Below are 6,262 nucleotides of genomic sequence, written 5' to 3'. Positions count from 1 at the left end.
TGGTCTTCCTTCTTCTTGAGTTCCTTGTGGAATGTGGGTTGTTCTTCCTGTATTCCAAACTTCTGGTAAGTCTTAGTCACTTTGCTGCTGTAGCTGAACTGCCTGAGTTTCTTTGGGGCCAGAAACCGCAGTCTCTGATATTTAGCACCTCATCTTAAAAGAGCAGGTGATTTAAGTAAGAGATCATGCTGGGAGCCTCCTGGTCTGGAGAGGGTAGTGGCTGGGGGTGAAGAGTAGGACTCTGGTGTGGTTAAAGAAACTAGGAAAGGAGATATCTAATAAAAAATAAAATATCATGTATAAATTTAAAATAAATAAATTAATTAATTAATTAAATAAAGTCTGAGGGTCTCCGGACATTCTAGCATTATAACTATACTGAAATGCTGATGATAACTTCTTCTTTTATTTATTCATTTATTTTTATTTTTTTATTAGATGTTTTCTTTATTTATATGTCATACAATATCTCCTTTCCCAGGTTCCCCTCCGAAAAAAAGAAAAAAAACAAAAAAGAAAAAACAAAAACAAAAACAAACCCCTGTTCCCTCCCCTCTCCCCCTGCTCACCACCCACTGTCTCTGGCTTACTGGCCCTGGCATTCCCCTACACTGAGGCATAGAATCTTCACAGGGCCTCTCCTCCCATTGATAACTGACAAGGCCATCCTCTGCTATATATATGCTGCTGGAGCCATTAGCCCCACCTGTGTACTCTTTGGTTGGTGGTTTAGTCCCTGGGAGCTCTGAGGGTACTAGGTAGTTCATATTGCTGTTTGTCCTAAGGGGCTGCAAGCCCTTCAGCTCCTTGGGTCCTTTCTCTAGCTCCTTCATTGGGGACTCTGTACTCAGTCCAATGGATAGCTATGAGCCTCTACTTCTGTATTAGTCGGGTACTGTCAGAGCCTCTCAGGAGACAGCTCCTGTCATTCAGCACTTGCTGGCATCCACAATAGTGTCTGTATTTGATGATTGAATATGGGAAGGATTCCCAGGTGGAGCACATGGATTAAACCACCAACCAAATAGTATACACGGTGGGACTCATGGCTCCAGCAGCATATATATAGCAGAGGATGGCCTAGTTGGTCATCAAGGGCAGGAGAGGTCCTTGGCCCTGTGAAGGTTCTATGCCTCAGTGTAGGGGAATGCCAGGGCCAGGAAGTGGTTTAAAGTCTGAGGGTCTCCGGACATTCTAGCTTTCTAACTGTACTGAAATGTCCATGATAATTTCTAAAAAATCCTAAACAACTTTCTGACTCTCTGAGGGTAAAAAAAGCTGCTGGCTCCTAGCACTTTGGAGGCAGAGGCAGAGGCAGGTGGATTTCTGAGTTCGAGGCCAGCCTGGTCTACAAAGTGAGCTCCAGGACAGCCAGGGCTATACAGAGAAACCCTGTCTCGAAAAAACAAAAAAGACAAACAAAAAAACCTTGCTGACTTAAGCAGTTGACATGATTGACACGTGCAGCCTAACGGTGGGGGATTAAGTAATGTGGTCAGCAGGAACTGCTCAGCTCTTTCAGCCTGCTAGTCAGAAGTCGCAGGAAGAAAAAGGGACACTTTGAAAAGTGATTATAGCCTTCATTACTAAGTTGTAAAAAGTTTCCTATTAAAGTTATCTATTAAAGAAAAAGGGGAAATGGGAAAGATCCAAAGTGGGAGAAAGGGAAAAAATTCTTATGTAAGAGAGGAAAGGCAAAAAATTCTCTCTCCTCATCTTTTTCCTCAGCACTTATACATCTTTCAGAATACATGGTCACATTTTAAAAAGTTCATCACAAGTTCATACGCAAAAACATCAAGTCATAAATTGAAATAAATTTTACAACAGAGAATGTTTACATGCATACAATTAGGAGTAATTATCTGGCTAAATATCTATCACCTGTTAAAGCTCCACAGACTCACTGAAGGTTTAAAACCATAAATGAGTTATTAGTGAAGTTTTGTATAGGTAAACCCAGTCAATATTTTATCTTCTGTCCCAGCACCTATAATAACTCACTAGTTCCCTTTTTAAGACCTTTGGTTAGCTGCTTTACATCCTGTTGGAATGTGCTCTGAGTAGGAGAAAGTCTGGCTACTATCTAAGAGCAATTAACTGGTCACACTTCGGAGACGAGACTGACAGAATTTTCACTGGAGTTTTGACTATCAGAAAAGGACCTAATAGCAGTCCCACTATAAAAGAGCTTAATCACTGGTATAATTTTAGGAATTCTTATAGGATCATAATTAAGACTTAAGTCATCTATCTGTCTAAGTAGCATCTCTGTAAAAGAGTACATCTTCATGGATCTACAGAGATCTGCTCCAAACGGTGGGCTAATACCTAGTTATTGTTATATATGTTTAATAATAACAGGAAATGCATATTAATAGCAGGAATTTTTTCTAAAATGAATTCTCTTAGGCCTTGCCTAAAAAGAGCAAATCTTTCACAAATTATATTATAATCAGAAGCAGACCATCTCAGGAAGATCACCTGCTAGTTATTAGCATGTCCTATTATGGCTCCTGATAAGATTGATTGCTAGAGCCTTTTCTCTCTCGTACAGATATCTCACATGTTAGGCTAGGGGGAGGAAGGTTGGAGCCATAAACTTCTATTGAAGCAAGAGAAGATAGTCATGCTTGCAGAAGGAAAAACTTTTACATAAGCAAATATGAATTAAACTCAAAAAATTTGTATACAGATTCATGTGTTCACATTCATACATTTCTATTCAAACCAGTTGGGCTCTGATTACATACTATCTCATAATTACATACTTACATACACACATCTATACTTACCTATGTACATGGAGAAAAAGACCAGCACCAGGGAAGTAAGAACTCCCTTATTCTGGATGAAAAATGAGCTCCACAGACTTTGGGTGCAAACTCCACAGCCAGTTCCACAACACCAAGAGGAAGCTCCACTCCCAGGCTCTCTAACATGCCCAGGACCAGAGGTGAGGAGGACACAACATCTGTCCCAACACTGGGAGTAAATGGTACCAGCGGGACCCAGGCATGCGGGAACTCTGCCAGCCCAGTGGCACTGGCTCCTTCAGGTTTGTCTGGGCCAGTGTCCTGAGCAGACCTTTGGCACAGACTCTGCAGCCAGTTCCACAACACCCAGAGGAAGCTCCACTCCTAGGCGCTCTAGCAAGCCCAGGATCACAGGATCACAGGATCACAGAGACAGCTTGACTCTGAAGAGTTCTGACACAACCAGGATCACAGGAAGGACAGGCTCCAGTTAGATTTAGCAAGGGCAGGTAGCACTAGAGATAATCAGATGGCAGGGGTGGGGGAGGGGGGCAAGTGTAAGAAAATAAACAACATAAACCAAGGTTACTTGGCATCATCAGAACCCAATTCTCCCACCATAGCAAGTCCTGGACACACCATTACACTGGAAAAGCAAGATTCAGATCTAAAATTACTTCTCATGATGATGATACAGGACTGTAAGAAAGACATAAATAACTCCCTCAAAGAAATACAGAAGAACACAGGTAAACAGCTAGAAGCCCTTAAAGAGGAAACACACAAATCCCTTAAAGAACTAAAGGAAAACACAACCAAACAGGTGAAGGAAATGAACAAAACCATCCAGAATCTAAATATGGAAATAGAAACAATAAAGAAATCAGAAAGAGAGACAACCTGGAGATAGAAAACCTAGGAAAGAAATCACGAGTCACAGATTCTAGCATCACCAACAGAATACAAGAGATAGAAGACAGAATCTCAGGGGCAGAAGACACCATAGAAAACATTGACACAACAGTCAAAGAAAATGCAAAAAGCAAAAAGCTCTTAACCTAAAACATCCAGGAAATCCAGGACTCAATGAGAAGACCAAACCTAAGGATAATAGGCATAGAAGAGAGTGAAGACTCCCAATATAATGGGCTACTAAATATCTTCAACAAGATTATAGAAGAAAACTTTCCTAACCTAAAGAAAGAGATACCCATGAACATACAAGAAGCCTATAGAACTCCAAATAGACTGGACCAGAAAAGAAATTCTTCCAGTCACATAATAATCAAAATGCCAAATGCACTAAACAAAGAAAGAATTTTAAAAGCAGTAAGGGGAAAAGGTCAAGTATCACATAAAGGCCGGGCTTTACACTAATGTGATAACTCTCAAGTTCTGTCTCTAAACGTTGTTGTACTGCATTATCTTTTTTATAACATTGAAATATTTTTCTTTTGTAAACAAATTTGTAGTATGGACTTAGAAGAGTTATTGTTTGTTTAGCTTTAGTAACGCAGGACAAAATGCTTAAAACTCTAGGTTATACATTATTTTCCTCAACAAAAGCAGAGTTTCCCTTTGCTAAGATGTCCTTTGAAAAACATTGTTTTTATGAGCAAACTTGGCTTTCTTTGTGCTATTGAAACTTTTTGCATTCATCTCCAGAAAAGAGATACTACATACCGAGATGAAAAAGTTATTTTCTTCCCATGTGCCATAACACTCTTTGTCTTTCTAGTCTGCCTCAGAAATTCATGTGTAGTAGGAAATACTGATCATAGTACTGAGGTGGGTTTGAAAAAATACTGATATAGTAATCTCTAACATTTATCATTATACATACAAAAATAAGAGAAAAGGGAAATACAATTTCTTATTGTGAAATTGGTAGACATGATTCCAGGATAGCAATCATGTTCTCCTTGAATCCCATCTCAAGCCCTATATCTGTTTAATTTTACACGCTAGCCCATCATCATAGCTACCCCATCTCAAGCCCTATATCTGTTTAATTTTACACACTAGCCCATCATCATATCTACCCCATCTCAAGCCCTATATCTGTTTAATTTTATACTTTAGCCCATCATCATAGCTACTCATAGATGCCATCAGAGCACTAGATAACCTTGACAGTTTTTATTCTGCTTATTGAAATTTTTACATGGAATGAATACCATAAACTGAGATTCAGTCAATCCATGTCATTTGATATTCACTAATGAAGCTGTGACATAACAATTATTGTAATTTCCTTTCCTTATATATTTAATCTATAAAACTAGATGGCTCAGATGTCATTTTTGAGCACTTATTCTAAATAAGTCCATTAGCTTTGACCATAGCAGGAAGTCTGTATCCAAAAATTGTGCCTACAATTCATTCCTTGGCACAGCAGACCTGTCAACTCTCAGCTTAGCTATGATCTAGTGCTCAAACCAACCTCAATACTTGAGTTTCGAACACTTTCCTCGCATTACTAAAGCTAAACAATAACTCTTCTAAGTCCATACTACAAATTTGTTTACAAAAGAAAAATATTTCAATGTTATAAAAAAGATAATGAAGCACAACAACGTTTAGAGACAGAACTTGAGAGTTATCACATTAGTGTAAAGGTATTTATTTGCCTGCCATTAGAAGTCCATACCTATATTTTCAGATATGTTTTAATCTTTTATTCAATATCATTCACTGTTTTAATAAAATTCAATTTTATGTTATATTGATTTATTGTGAAATTCTTTTCTTCAGAGTCACAAATCCCACTTTTGCCTGTGTGAAAGTCACTGAAATGAACGCCTGCGGCTGCTGATGGTGACTTATTGTGTTGGCCTCTGTCTCTATCCCACCAACCTTTCCACTGAAATTCCCATATAAAAGTCATCTAGAAATTAAATTATCAAGGCATGATAAAAACTTCCAAAGACTGTAAATAGCATCACATTGTCTATCTTTTCTGCTATCTGAAACTTTAGGTGGGATTCCGACTCAATTCTGAATGTTAATGATATACTGAGTATCTAGATGAAACTGCAATACAGCACTGACGCCTCTAAAATTACCCAGCCTTTCACCTATCCTTTTGTAATGGTTTGAATATGGTATGATGCCCCCCTACAGGCTCATGGATTTTGAATAGCAGTTTTGTTTTGGGATGTTGTAACACATTTAGAAGATAAGAATACAGTTAGAGGACATGGATCACTTGGAGCAGGCCTTCAATTTTTATAAACCCTCCCTGTTTTACATCAGTTCTGCTGCATACTATGAATAGATGTGAGGACATTATAAGTGCTCACTGTACACAATAGTTTCTATACAGTTCCACTACATGTAGACTATAGTGTTCTATGAGACCAATTAGCTTCTTGTTGAGTGTGTCACAAGTAAAAAAGAAAAGGAACATATATATCCTTGTGGTGACTGCTCTTCTCATTGCCAGTAACAAAAGAAAGGGCAAAGGCAATTTAAGGAAAGAAGTTATCTTGGCTCCTACTGTGAGA

The sequence above is a fragment of the Mastomys coucha genome, unplaced genomic scaffold, assembly GCF_008632895.1.
Source record: "Mastomys coucha isolate ucsf_1 unplaced genomic scaffold, UCSF_Mcou_1 pScaffold16, whole genome shotgun sequence".
NCBI classification, from domain to species: domain Eukaryota; kingdom Metazoa; phylum Chordata; class Mammalia; order Rodentia; family Muridae; genus Mastomys; species Mastomys coucha.
Note: the sequence above shows the minus strand (reverse complement) of the source record.